General features: G+C 41.1%; 1 protein-coding gene across 8 annotated transcripts in view; it reads left to right on the forward strand.

Annotated features, from left to right (window-relative positions):
- AOPEP (aminopeptidase O (putative)) overlaps nucleotides 1–15556 on the forward strand; it is a 422219-nt gene that overhangs the window by 89059 nt on the left and 317604 nt on the right.

Consider the following 15556-nt stretch of genomic DNA (forward strand, 5'->3'; position numbering starts at 1 on the left):
GTATGGTTTGCCTTTTCATTTTTGATTTACCCTTTATACCACTGATTTTCCATAAAGACATTTTATTCTTTAGTAATTCTGTTATAGATTGTTACTATAATAATCTTTGCAGCTCTTCCTTAAGCTTTTTTTGGTTACTTTGTTGTCTTTTGATCTCACTCTGTTGTACTGTTTGAGCTAGCTGTCTTCTCACAGCTTTTTCTTTCAGTTCTATCAGTTTATTGCCACCAGCCCGTCTCCCTCCACCCTCATGCACAAGTGCTCAATCATGTAACCCCATGGACTGCAGCCCGCCAGGCTCCTCTGTTCATGGACTTTTCCAGGCAAGAATACTGGAGTGGATTGCCAGTTCCTTCTTCAGGCTTCTCATGGCTTTTTATCTTTTTTCGTAGAAGTTATATCTTCATATCATAATTGGATGCCAATATTCCAAACTTGTTTTCCTTCCAGTAGTAAATTCATTTCTGAAGTGTGTTCTTCTTTTGAGTCCTTAGAACAGTATTTACTTTTACCTTTATTCTGCAGTATTTTTGCCCCATCATGCTCTTGGGTGCATCATGCTCTTGGGTGCACCTCTCTGGGGTGTTTCAACAGACAGGATAAGGTCTGTGGATTTCCCTTAGCTCCATTCACTGTCCACTTCTGTGCTACCTGAAATCCCCTCGCTGTTCAACAGATGACAGGTTAGTTATGCACATAGCCCCTCTTGTGAATTGTCTAGTGAAGTTCTTTGGGACTTACACAGCATCATTTTTTTAACCTCCCTGCTTGTTTCCCTGGCTTGCTAAATTGAGTAAATTCACCACTGTACAGAGGTCTCAAGCAGGCATCGAGACCTGGGCTCCTCCAGCCTCCATTTCTGGCTTACTTGTGATGATGACTAACTACATTTCCCAAGATGCAATGCTGGGAGTTGCATCTCCCAACTCCCGTCTCAACAAGCCTACATACTTTCTCATTCCATGATTGGGCCTTTGCAGTTCAGATGTAAAAGCTGTGTTTGGCACTGTTTCTCAAATTTGAGCATTATTTTACTTTTCAGAGGGAAAAAATTCTCCAGATTCACCAGGGTTGACTTAAGTTATTTGTATTAGAATAATATTTTAAAAACTATAAATGTAAGCTTGTAACTCTTATACATCTGTCATGTCAAAATAAAATATAAATTAAATACAGACCAAACTATTAAATCATTAAAATTCAAATGAACAACTTCAATTTAATGTAAAGATTATTATTTTGCTGAAATGAAAATGTTCCCTACAACATGTATGTGGTGCTGACAGCTCCGTGAAGGTTCTTTGAGGTCGTTGTTTCTGTTCTGCCCTGAGCCATGTGGTGATCTTCTTCTCCACCACTTTTCTTCCATATGCTGTAAAGCTTTTGCTTACACAGCATGCTCTGATGTCATTTAGCCTTTACCCACCAAAAGCATCATTCTTATGTTCTGTTCTCATTATCACTCAGTAATTAAAGCAGTGCTACATGTCTGTGTGGAATCATATACACTACTGCAGATGTGAACTCTGAAATTGTTTGGCAGGACTCCTTTCTATCTGGATAATCCAGCCCACTGGCCAGATCCAGCCTACTGCCTGTTTTTATAAATAAAGTTTTATTGGAATACAGCCATTGTCTATGGCTGCTTTGGTGCTGCAATCAGTATCGGTATCAGTTCAGTCGCTCAGTCGTGTCCGACTCTTGATGACCCCATGAACTGCAGCAGGCCAGGCCTCCCTATCGATCGCCAACTCCCAGAGTTTACCCAAACTCATGCCCATTGAGTTGGTGATGTCACCTGACCATCTCATCCTCTGTTGTCCCTTTCTCCTCCTGCCTTCAATCTTTCCCAGCATCAGGGTCTTTTCAAATGAGTCAGCTCTTTGCATCAGGTGGCCAAAATATTGGAGTTTCAGCTTCAACATCAGTCTTTCCATTGAACACCCAGGACTGATCTCCTTTAGGATGGACTGGTTGGATGTCCTTGCAGTCCAAGGGACTCTCAAGAGTCTTCTCCAACACCACAGTTCAAAAGCATCAATTCTTTGGCACTCAGCTTTCTTTATAGTCCAACTCTCACATCCATACATGACTACTGGAAAAACCATAGCCTAGACTAGATGGACCTTTGTTGACAAAGTAATGTCTCTGCTTTTTAATATGCTGTCTAGGTTGGTGATAACTTTCCTTCCAAGGAGTAAGCGTCTTTTAATTCCATGGCTGCAGTCACCATCTGCAGTGATTTTGGAGCCCAGAAAAATAAAGTCAGCCACTGTTTCCACTGTTTCCCCGTCTATTTGCCATTAAGTGATGGGACCGGATGCCATGATGTTAGTTTTCTGAATGTTGAGCTTTAAGCCAACTTTTTCACTCTCCTCTTTCACTTTCATCAAGAGGCTTTTTAGTTCCTCTTCACTTTCTGCCATAAGGGTGGTGTCAGCTGCATATCTGAGGTTATTGATATTTAAGGCAATGGCACCCCACTCCAGTACTCTTACCTGGAAAATCCCATGGACGGAGGAGCCTGGTAGGCTGCAGTCCATGGGGTCGCTAAGAGTCGGACACGACTGAGCGACTTCACTTTCACTTTTCACTTTCATGCATTGGAGAAGGAAATGGCAACCCACTTCAGTATTCTTGCCTGGAGAATCCCAGGGACAGAGGAGCCTAATGGGCTGCCATCTATGGGGTCGCACAGAGTCCAACACGACTGAAGCGACTTAGCAGCAGTAGCAGCAGCAGCAGCAATCTTGATTCCAGCTTGTGCTTCATCCAGCCTGGCATTTCACAAGATGTAGTCTGCATATAAGTTAAATAAGCAGGTGACAATATACAGCCTTGATGTACTCCTTTTCCTATTTGGAACCAGTCTGTTGTTCCATGTCCAGTTCTAACTGTTGCTTCCTGACCTGCATACAAATTTCTCAAGAGGCAGATCAGGTGGTCTGGTATTCCCATCTCTTTCAGAATTTTCCACAGTTTATTGTGATCCACACAGTCAAAGGCTTTGGCATAGTCGATAAAGCAGAAATAGATGTTTTTCTGGAACTCTCTTGTTTTTTCAATGATCCAGCGAATGTTGGCAATTTGATCTCTGGTTCCTCTGCCTTTTCTCAAACCAACTTGAACATCTGGAAGTTCATTGTTAACATATTGCTGAAGCCTGGCTTGGAGAATTTTGAGCATTACAGGGCCTATACAGTCTAAAATATTTAGTAACTAGCCCTTTACAGAAAAAAGTGTTCTGACCCTTTCAATATCTATTTGAAGGTTATCATCAAAAATTAAAACAAGAGTTGACTTTTAACATTTTCTATGAAAATGTTAAATACCACCAAGAATTTATCTGTGGATTTTTTTTTTCAGAATTACTAATCAGGGCATAGTTATAATAAAGTAAATGCTAGTTGGGATTTGCTTATGTACAACTTACACCTTATGTGATACCTCAGAGTAGACTTTTCCGGTTCAAACTGAGGGAGGATTTAGCTAGACCAGAAGAAAGAACTTTCGGCATCATACTGCATGCCTCGTGCAGCCCAGCAGCTGGGGTTTATCAGAGGACAGCCAGGCAAGTACGGTCGCAACACCCTCTGCCCCAAATGGCTGTTCTGAGGATGGAATAATATCTCCAAATGTGTCTGTACTCCTTGGAGAAAAAGGATATGTGGACACAAGATGCTATTACTTCCTTTCCAAGTCATGTTTTCTAGATTGGTGGATTGGTCTCATAGGACCTCCATTCTGTTGTGCACAATGCCCTTTAAAACAATGAGCTATCCTTGAAAACATGAGCGGCAAAACCCAACCCGCAAGTCACAGTTTCCATCACAGCAACACGTCAACCTGATTAGTACATTTGCCAGGCATCAGCTGATTTCCCGAAAGAAGCAAAGCACCTGGGAGCAGCACAGTGTAATGAGGCAGATAACAGCGCCCGAAATGATAACAACCCTTGGGCAGAGGACGGAAATCAGATGACGGACCTCTGAGTTCTTAGTACATGGGGGAAATCGTTCCTCCTGGCGGTTTTAAAGAAGAAGGCTGATGGTTTAGAGGGTAGTGTGATGACTGTCATAAGAATTTTAGTAGCCGAGAAGTCACTATCCTTTTTCTCAAGAAGGCTAAGTTAAAACCATAGATTTAGTTTGACTCGTTTGGCTCCTTTATTGTATAACTTGCTCAGCATAATGTCATTTGGGCAGACAGAAATGTTAGCCTGTGTATTATTGTCAGCCTGCATTCCCTGCCGAAATGTAGCTAAACAATTAAGCTCAGAGACCCAATGCCCAGTACAGTGTTTTGTATATAACAGGTACTCAATACCTATTTGTTGAATAAATGTGTTCTCTGTAATCAGACAGATGTAATAGGTTCATGGAAGAAGCATTCAAAATCACTATTGATAGTAACAAAAATGATTTCAGGGTCATTCCTTTAGTTTTGCTTCTGATTGAAGTTTATAACTTTTCCCCAGGTTCAGTATATTTTAAAAGGGGGAAAAAATGGTGTAGTACATTCTAATTTCCTCCTGCTCGGTAATTTTGTTGTTGTTAATTTAATTTTGTTTTATTTTTGCAGGGTCTACTTCCTAGGAAATTAAAAAAAAACACACACACACACACACTCCAGTTATATTTTTCATGGGAAGCCATAAGTAAAGGAATAAGACTGACTGACTGAAACTTCTTCCAACTGTAGGAGAAAAAGCATATGAACAAGTGAAAGACATTTGAAAAAAAAACTATATGTACCCTCGCTTAAGATCTGATTTCATTTTTCTGTGCAAAAGTAGGAGACTGTAGACATTACTTCATCCTGGGCAAAATGCTGCTTTCTGGTGTGCCCAATAGACCAGCTCCCTGACATTCTCTCTCTTGATTTTGTGTGGGAAATTCCAGGGAAAAGCCAAGATTTCAGGGTCCAGACCCCTCCCCCCCAACCCCCCCACCCCCCCGCCATGTGCCATTGAAAGCTAACTTTTCTTTCCTTTTGATGGCTCAAAATGAGCAACACTTCTATTTAGACTGCTCCCACAGTATGAGACCAAGAATTACATATGAGGAAATGGTGAATTAAAAGACATTTAGGAATGGTTATGATTAAGTGTTTTCACAAAGAGAGAATGCAAAGTAGAGAGAGCTCCTTGTTTCTCGAACTGAGGAAACTTTATTCTGGGCCCGTATGCACATGTGTGTTTCAAGGGGTAGGAGTACAGAGTGAACACATCTTTTCTCTTTAGAAAGCTGCTGCTGAGTGAGGACTGTGTTCTGCTCTGTTACATCCCCCATAAGGTCCCACATAATGCCCTGCACTTTCTAAACATCAGTTCATTCTTTTGTTTGTGACTTGCTTTTTGACTAGTTCTTGCTTGCCCTCCTAGTATTGCACTTACCGTATTTGACACACAGGGAAGTCATCGTGATTTCTTTTAGATGATCATGATTCCCGCAGGCCTATGTCTTGTTGCTATGAATTTTTGTCTTAGGCTTGACACTCATGAATTTTCTCATGTCAGTAAAGTACTAAAGCACACTCGTGACCCTCTGGCACAGAATGATTTGGTGACCAGTTTGCCCGTCCACCTTGTATTTAAGTTTAAGGAGAACTAGGTTATCCATCGGAGAAGACAATGGCACCCCACTCCAGTACTCTTGCCTGGAAAATCCCACGGATGGAGGAGCCTGGTGGGCTTCAGTCCATGGGTCGCTAAGAGTCGACTGAGCGACTTCACTTTCACTTTTCAATTGCATGCATTGGAGAAGGAAATGGCAACCCACTCCAGTGTTCTTGCCTGGAGAATCCCAGGGACGGGGGAGCCTGGTGGGCTGCCGTCTATGGGGTCGCACAGAGTTGGACACGACTGAAGCGACTTAGTAGCAGCAGCAGCTTATCCACACAGGTCAGAGTGCGGGTGACACTTGGCATGACAAGCCTGGTGAAACGTATTCCTTTAGGTATTCCATTAGCCACGAGGGAAAACCTCAGAACCAGTGGCGGTGCTTGCGTTCTGGGTTCAGTAGGTGGCGCTCTTCTACCTGGTTCACGGGAATGATCTTGAAGGTCATTCTCTCCTGGGTCTCCTGTGCCATAGGCGGTACCATGTTGCCAGGAAAGGAAACCTGAAGCCTTGCCGGGTGGCATCAGTGCCTGAGAAGCGGGTGGCATGATCTGGCGTATGGCCCTGGTCAGGCAGTGCTGGTTGCATACCAGCCGAGGGCGTCTTACTGTCTCCTTTGTTCTGGTGCCAGTTCCCGCCCTTGAGCAACAGCGGAAAAGAACTAACGAAAGACAGTCACGCCATGGGTATTCAGGAGGGTGGCACTAGCTCATAAAACCAGAACGTGTAGACTCAGCATCTCAAAAGTAGTGAAAGGAAAAAAAGCTGGGGTTTGCCGAAAGCCTCCAGAGAAAGAAGCCAAAAGAGGAAGAGCAACCAAAACTGGGAGCTTTACCTACTTTGTTATGTATCTATTATATTTATTATAGTAAATATATAAAACTATGTAATAGGAACTTTAAATGTAGTGTATCTATGTATACTTATAAGTTCATACTCGTATATTATGTGTTCCTATACATACCATCAAGCATTTTAAACTTGTAATACAAAGAAGAGACACGTGGAGTAGTTCTGGCAGGAAGTTCTGAAATTAAGAATAGTGGGTAGAGAAAGAAACAAGCTTGAGGTAGGAAAGAAGCAGGCGCTACAGATGAATTGAGTAAAGAAATATGATATGTAAATAAAAGCATGTATCAATTTGATGTTTCCAAATGCTTCATGCTGTTTGTCTAACTTAAAGTGGAAAAGTTTAAAAGATAAAGGAAAAGCTTTTAATAGGGAGAATTTAAGTGCCTGTTTTAATTTTCAGTGAAACGATAGCTCTTTAAGAACAAGTAATTTGGTGAATGCATAACTCTGCAAACATAAATCGTCAGCTTTTGCCTCTGTGGAAGCAGAGTGTTTGTGTGTGGTGTAGCTGTGGCTTTGGTGTGTATTGAGTGAGTATATCCAGGACTCCTAAGAATAGTACACTGATGTTCCATAGATTTTGTATTTAATTTACTATTAGTAGGCGTGCTTGATGTGTAGAAATAACTAAAGTATCTTGATTTTTTTTCCTGAATTTGTTTTCTTTTTGTAAGGACAATTTCTTCAAATAATTAGCAAAGTATTTCACAGGTTTAGCGTTAAAAAGTTCTCTCTCCTGTGAACGAAATACTCCATCATGTTCTTCCTTTTTTCCTCCCCACTTTTCTTACCCTAAAAGAATCTTCAAAACCATTCATAGGACAGTTTTTCAGAATAGTATATGAAGGAAATAATTGAGGTAATTTCCAGTTATAAGTATAATTTTCAAAGCTTACAATTTGAAAGATTACCCATCTCAAATTCTTATCATAAGAAAGTCATCTTTAAGGAAAATTTCAGTCCTGAATTGAAGGTAAATGTTTACTTGTATCTTGTAGCTGCTGCTAGCACAATTCTAAGAACAGTATCTGATATATCTGGCTTACTAGTGAGACAATTAAAGGATAAGGATTTGAGAGGGCATAGCAGCTTGCAAGAACTTTTCGAGGAGGCCCAGGAGGGAGGTGGGCTGGGTGGCTGCTCAAGCCTGCACAGTTGGGTGCACCACTTCCTCTGGGCTCCTTCGTATGGGCCCCCTCCCTGGGCGTCTTACTGATGAATCCCGTCCTGGCCGTGAAACCATCCAGTGGTGTGATGGGCTTCTGGCCTCTGCAGAGGAAAAACTCTGGGTGAATTCAAGTACAGCATGTTCTCTTTGTTTTGCAGCTGGTGTAGTGAGGGAGACTAGGGCAAGTGGATTGAATCAAAAAGGAAAATGAAGGCATTCACTGTCTATTTCATCGAGGATGGCTCATTTCAAGTAAACACCATTTAAATAGTCTCCAAATGGCCCATTCTATATGAAGTCATACAGGATGCCCCCTTTGGGCTGTCATTCTCCTTTAAATGGATCGCTTTGTGTGCACAGTGTTTTAATGCCATTCAACCTTAAACCCCATCTGTGGGCCTCATCAGGCCACGGGCTTCAGTGCACATGTGGCAGCCATACCTTCGACATTCTTAGTCTCTGCCGCCAGAAAGTCAGCCCAAGCAACAGGGGGAGGCAGCTGTAAAGACGACAGCAGTTAACATTTCTTCAGCACTTACTATGCACCAGTTACTATGCCTAGAGATTTCTGTATGTGAGGTACAGACTATGATTATTCCTTTGTTACAGATGAGGAAACTGACGCATGGAGATATTAAGCAATATGCCCAAACTGGTAAGTGTGGATTGGAGAATTGAACCTTTGCAATCAGATTCCAGAGCTAGAACTCAGTCTGTGGACATTTTTAAGAGAAATAAACTCTTGTCAATTCTCTTTCCAAAGTAGGCTTATCCCAAACAATAGATAATCCAGAAATTATTTCTCTTTGTCTTTGGAATGCATGCTCTGCTTTTTGGAGCAGTATTCCCCTTGTTATTTGCATTTTTTTTTTTTCTTTCCAGTATGGTTTGAAAGTGAGGTCAGGTATTTCCCTAGCAGCTACCTCCCCATGGCAGTGGGTGGTCGTCATGCAAGACTGGACTCAGTGGAATAATCCATGAGCAGACAACCCAAGAGACAGTTTTCTACCAAATGAGGTTACTAGACCTTCCCTCATAGTAATGAACTAGTGAGAGCCTCCCCATGAACTCCACTGAGGCATTCTGTTGTTGCAGCACCAGCTCCAGATTTACTCAGGGTTGTGCAAAAAACCCATGACTGGACCTTTGGGAAGCTTCTGAGAAGAGTCCAACTAGGGTCTTTTTGAGAAGAGGGTTCCTGGCCAGTTCTTATGTGGCCCAGACTAGTTATCTGCCCTTGTTTGACGGTAGCTTGGTAGCCTAGAAAACTTTTTTGCTTTAAAAGCCTGAAATGTAAAACAGTTTCTTCCATATGAGTTCCACTAAGTAGAGGAAACTAAAAATAATAATAATAACAAGCTTTGAGGTCTGTATAGGAGACAGTCATCTTGAACATTTAAAATATGGGTTTGGGGGATGTTCCCAACACATTTCCCCCTCAAGTCCTTTTCTTTCTGTTACTTAACTTCCCAGAAGACTGTGGAGAGACCATGCGAGACCGAAAACACTGTCACTGGACTGACTCAGGTTCTGTTATCACTTTCTCTACCTCACTCCCAAACTCTAGGTCATCTTAAGGTTTCTGACTTTTTAAAACTGCTAATCTCATTCCAGCCCTCTGCCACACCCCTCTGTGGCTTCCTGTGCCCTCCCAACATCACCGTGAAGGTACAGACATCCTCATGAAGATGCTGGGACGTGATGAGATTGGGCACTCTGTGGATTCTCCATGACCCTCTGCAGGCATCTAACAGATACTCTTACTCCATCAGCAGTGTTCTCTCTGAAAGCAGTTTCAGTTTCTGCTATTTCCATGTCTCATCTTGTCCATGTACTAAATGGATGGTACAGGAACCAGAAGGACAGCAGAAAAACCAATTGAAAAGTTCCATGCAGAACATAGGGAGAAAGCCTATTGTGTATAGTATTCATTCTTTCCCCTGGAGGCTTCATTGAGATATAATTGACATGTAACATTATGTAAGTTTAAGATGATCAATGTGATGGTTTGATATATGTATATATTGTGAAATGATTATTAAATAAGGTCATATGGTTATATAGTGTGTGTATGTGTGGTGAGGACTTTTAAGATTTACTCTCTTATGCAATTTTCAGATGTACAGTATTGTTAACTATAGTCACCATGTGGTACCTCACATCCTCAGAACTTACTTATAACTAGAGGCTTGCACCCCTTGAGCACCTTCAGCCTTTCTCTCTCCCAACTGTCCTCCACCCACCACCACTGCTGCTGCTGCTGCTAAGTCGCTTCAGTCGTGTCCGACTCTGTGCGACCCCATGGACGGCAGCCCGCCAGGCTCCCCCGTCCCTGGGATTCTCCAGGCAAGGACACCGGAGTGGGTTGCCATTTCCTTCTCCAGTGCATGAAAGTGAAAGGTGAAAGTGAAGTCGCTCAGTTGTGTCCGACTCTTAGCAACCCCATGGACTACAGCCTACCAGGCTCCTCCGTCCATGGGATTTTCCAAGCAAGAGTACTGGAGTGGGGTGCCATCGCCTTCTCCGCCACCGCTAGCAGCCACCAATCTACTTTCTACTTCTATTAATATTTTTTTTCTGTTAGATTCTACACGTAAGTGAGATCATACGGTATTTGTCTTTTCCTGACTTATTTTACTTAGCATAATGCAATCAAGGTATATCCATGTTGTTGCAAATGGCAGGATTTTTTTTTTTTTATGAATGAATAATATTCTGCATGTGTGTGTGTCTGTGTATCACATTTTCTCTATCCATGTATCTACCATTTGGGGCTTAGGATGTTTCCCTATCTTGGCTATTGGCTATTCTGAATAATTCTGTAATGAACATGGGGTGCAGATATCTTTGAGAGAGTTATTTCATTTCCTTCAGGTATATACCCAGAGGTGACATTGCTGGAACATGAGGAATTCTATTTTTAAAAAAAAATTTTTAGGAACCTCCATAATGTTTTCCATAGTGGCCACACCATTTTATATTCCCCTCAACATTGCACAAGGGTTCCTTTTTCTCCACATCTTCGCCAGCACTTATCTCTTGGCTTTTTGGAAATAGTTATTCTAATAGGTGAGGTGATACCTCGCTGTGGTTTTGATTTGCATTTACCTGATGATTGGTGATGTTGAGCACCTTTTTGTCTACTTCTTGGCCATTTGAGTTACTTCTTTGGAAAAATGTCTATTTCAGTCTTTTACCCATTTTAAAAGTAGGGTTAGATGTCTTCTTGCTGTTGTGTTGCATGAGTTCCTTGCATATTTCAGATATTAACTCCTTATCAGATATGTGGTTTGCAAATACTTTTTCTCATTCAGTAGATTTCCTTTTCATTCCACTCATGATTTCTTTTGCTATATACAAAATTTTTAGCTTGATGTAGTTCCTCCTATTTCTTTTTGCTCTTGATCTTATATCAAAAAATCATTACCAATGTTTTATTCTTAAAGGATTTCTTAGTAGAATAGTGCCTACTCCTTATTGCAAAATTGCCTCTTCTGAGTTATATTTTATCATTTTAACAGTATCTCAGAACCAAAAATGTTGTTCTTTTTCTGATAAGATTCTCTTTTAATTGACCAGTTGTGTTATTTAAAAATTTTTTTTAAATGCACATATTTAAAGACTCAAATAGTTCAACTGTGCTTATTATACTCCCTTCCCAAAATAGCAGTCCTCAGTACTTCCAGCATATTTTTCTTACTTCAGAAGTTATCTTCTTTTTTATTTGATTATTTGATACTTATCTTCATAATATTCAGTAAGATGCTCGATTGTTCAGCATTGGTTTTCACACTATGGCAGATAGGGTTTTGGTACTCTTCCCCTCCCTCTACCCACTCCATCACACGCATGCTCCCTTCCCAAAACTTTATCTTCACAATATAATTAATAGCATAACTTTGATTAGATCAATATTCATCACATATTGTTATATCTATGTTTGCTAGTGCAACTTTGATTATATTATTATTTCTGTATTACATGCTAGTTTTTCATGGAATTAATAATAGCCTTATTGTCTGTTCTCTTTTGCTTGGTTTTCTACGTATTTGCCAACCCCAAGATTCTTTGAAAGTTGTTTAAATCTTTACAGATGCTCAGATACATCAGATTTTCTCTCAGTTTCATCTTCCTGAAGCAGTCTCTCCTGGGGCCATATACTCTGCCTTGCGGGGCACGTTACACTCTCTGCTGGTGCACAGCTGGTTCCTGGGAATGCCCTTCTCCATTATTCTACAGGTTCCCTTTGTGTCTCTCTTATGTTGGATCATCTATGTTCCTCTTACTGGTTTACTACCTCCTTCAGAGGCATAATTTGCATACTCTAGTAGCTTCCAGAAAACAGAATGTGTGGGAGGCAATTAAAAAAAAAAAACTTTACATGTCTGAAAATGTCCTTATTGTAAGTGATTTTTGTTTTCTCTCTCTTCTGGGAAGCTTGTAAGATCTTGCCTTTATCCTCAGGGTTCTAAGTTTCATAATGATGTATCATAATGTAGGTGGACTTGTTCCGGGTGTTCTGGATATTGTGTGCCCTTTCAGTCTGAAAACTCATGGTCCCTTAAATTTGGGGAAATTTTCTCAAATTTTTTAACCTACAGTTTTCTTCCTTCTATTTTCTCTGATGTCTTTTTCTGGAGCTTCTGTTACTTGGATATTATATTGTCTTTTATTTCTGGGGAGATTTCAGCTTTATATTCCATCTCACTCCTATTATTGGGTTTTTCTTTCCTTCTCTCATGTTTTTTTAATTCTCTGTCAACTCCTCTTTTTTTCATCTTATACTGTTCTTGTTTCAGCACTGCAATAAATTCTCTGAACTTTCAGTATGTATCTGTTTGGTGTGTTTTGAAGTTTTCTTCTCCTAGCATGGTCACTGTCCTCCAAGTTGCTTGCTTCTTTTTGGTTTTGTCTCTCTGTTTTGCATTAGGGGCTTTCTAAAGATGCTCAAAGGTCCTTGATTTGTCTGTAGGCATTTGGGTGTAGGGGACTAAAATGTAATTGGAGCACTAAGTGAATGCATAGGCCTTGTCATCTGTAAGTTTCATCATAGACAAGTCATAGGACACCTCCAATTTCAGTATCCTTGGTTGTCTCTCTTGGGCTTGTCAGGTTTTTTCATTTTCCTGCCTGGAGGTAAAAACTTGGTTGTCAAATAGGGGGAAATGACTGGTGGTAATGGTAAAGAATCTGCCTGCCAAAGCAGGAAATGCAAGAGACACGGGTTCGATCCCTGAGTCAGGAAGATCCCCTGGAGTAGGAGATTGCAACCCACTCCAGTATTCTTGCCTGGAAAATTCCATGGACAGAGGAGCTTGGTGGGCTACAGTCCATGGGGCTGCAGAGAGTCAGACGCGACTGAGTTACTAAGCACAGCACACACCTAAGGCTGGTGGTCTCAGCATCTGATATGCATTTGTTCATTTAATCCCATTCATTTGCTTCTACTATGCCATTCTACTCTCAGAGACCCTCTCTTTTATTCTCTGGAAGATAAACCTCCAGTTATTTGCTAGTATGTGTAGGGGGTTGGACAGGTAGCCCAGGTGTGAGGAACAGGGGTGGCCACCCAGGGATCTGAGCCCTTCTGAGTCATCTGACCCATCCTGCTTACTTTAGCACCTCTACTCACAGCCTTTTGGGAGGACCTGGGGGATAAAATGAGGTGAATCTTGTCTTTCTCCCAGCTGATTTAGGATTCAGAGCTGCCATGTTATTTTCCTCTTTTACCACCTGCATTCTGGCTTCTAGTATTTTGTGGATAATTGTCTCCTATTTTATTCTCCCTGTTCTTTTTGGTTTATGCCTTTTAAAAAAATCCTTTTACTGTCCTTTAATTGGATTTTAGGAGAAAGCAACCTAGTTCCACTATCCATTTTTTAAATAAGGATTATATGTTTTTTTGCTATTGAGTTGTGTGAGTGCCTTATATATTTTGGATATTAACTCTTTATCAGATATGTATTCAATCTTCCATTTTTACTTGCAAGCCTCACTGTTGCTGTTTATTTACTGAACCTCTCCCCCCACCAAGGAGCTGAAGTTTTTGAAAGAAAGGTTCAACAGCCCATGTTCAACAACACTCCAAAATAGGTTTCAGAGATAGAATGACCAGATCACAGCCCTGTGATCCAGAGAGTATTGTTATTCAAAATTTCTCTTTTAAACCTAGGCTATTCAAAATCTAGGATATTTCACTCTTTTCCCATACCTTCTTTCCTCTTCTCATATCTCCTCCTCCCCACCCCCCAACTTATGCCAGCTCTCATTGTGTTGTCCAGTCCAAATTGAAGTTCTTCATTGGAGCAACTGTCGGGGAGGTGTCAGGTTGCAGAGAATGAGGCAGTTATGGGAAAGCAGAAAAATTAGGGAGGTAGACTCAGTACAGCATGTCATGTAGGATCCATGTCAGGCTTTTATCAAGACTGACATGGGATTGTCATGTCAATGACAATGGCTGAGATTGTCTCTACCTTCTTCTTACTGGCCTGGGATCATAGCAGCCATTCTTTTTTACAGCTGTAGTTTTTCTTCAAGCCCAGGAGAAGCTATGCATATCGTCAGATTGTCTCCAGCATCACTGGATTTGGTTCTCTTTAAAGAGGAGCCTGCCTTCAGCTTCTTAGTAAGCTGTGGAGAAAGTGGTCTCAAGAGTGGCCACTCTTTTTGCAGAACCAGTATCAAACTTACAAGCAAGTTTGAGAAAATGGCTGCCTCTGTAAAGGGTTTCCAGCAGCATGCCCTTCTGTATTCCTTCTTCAGGTATCTCCTCTATTGACTTCCAAACTTGATAGCATATCTTGTTTATTCAAACTTGAGATCTGTTCATTTTGTCCTAAGTTTAAGTTTTCATTTCCTATTTAAAATTTTGATTTTTATCAGAGAAGTTCTGTAATGTATTTCTTTCTATCTAAATTGTTAGTTTCAGAGGGTAATAAATAATGACCTCTCCAATCTTCCAAAGTTCAGATTCAGTTCAGTTCACTTCAGTTGCTCAGTCGTGTCTGACTCTTTGCAACCCCATGAAGCGCAGCATACCAGGCCTCCCTGTCCATCACCAACTCCTGGAGTTCACCCAAACTCTTGTGCATCGAGTCGGTGATGCCATCCAGCCATCTCATCCTCTGTCATCCCCTTCTCCTCCTGCCCCCAATCCTTCCCAGCATCAGGGTCTTTTCCAATGAGTCAACTCTTCGCATGAGGTGGCCAAAATATTGGAGTTTCAGCCTCAGCATCAGTCTTTCCAATGAGCACCCAGGACTGGTATCCTTTAGGATGGACTGGTTGGATCTCCTTGCAGTCCAAGGGACTCTCAAGAGTCCTCTCCAACACCACAGCTCAAAAGCATCAATTCTTTGGCACTCAGCCTTCTTCACAGTCCAACTCTCACATCCATACATGACCCCTGGAAAACCATAGCCTTGACTAGACGGACCTTTGTTGGCAAAGTAATATCAGATTAGTTGAGATTAAAAAAATCCAAGTATATGGAGAGCAAAATCCAACCTTTATTACTGATTTTTACTGCTAAAGCACTTTGAAAAATGTCATTAAAAGTCTGCTGGTCAATGTAGGCCTGTTAATATTTCAACTCTGAAATTGACTTTATCCACTCATTGACCAAATTGGATGACAACAGTCCATTCTATGAGTGTTTAACCCTCAGCAACTTAAAATAAGAAAGAGAAGATTAGCTCCTCAAAAGGAGTTAGCAGGGGCTGAAAGAGAGGCTGGGAGTGTTACTCTAGCGGTAGCTCCCGCTATGGGAACATGAAGAGTGAAGCACAGTGTTCCATATGTGAGGTGATACTAGATTCCCTAAAGATAACACCACTAATTTATAACGCACGCTCAGAAAAAAATATTACGTTAAGTCAGGTTGAATGATACATTGAGATTTCAGTAACATTAAAATC

Source organism: Bos taurus, chromosome 8, assembly GCF_002263795.3.
Source record: "Bos taurus isolate L1 Dominette 01449 registration number 42190680 breed Hereford chromosome 8, ARS-UCD2.0, whole genome shotgun sequence".
NCBI classification, from domain to species: Eukaryota; Metazoa; Chordata; class Mammalia; order Artiodactyla; family Bovidae; genus Bos; species Bos taurus.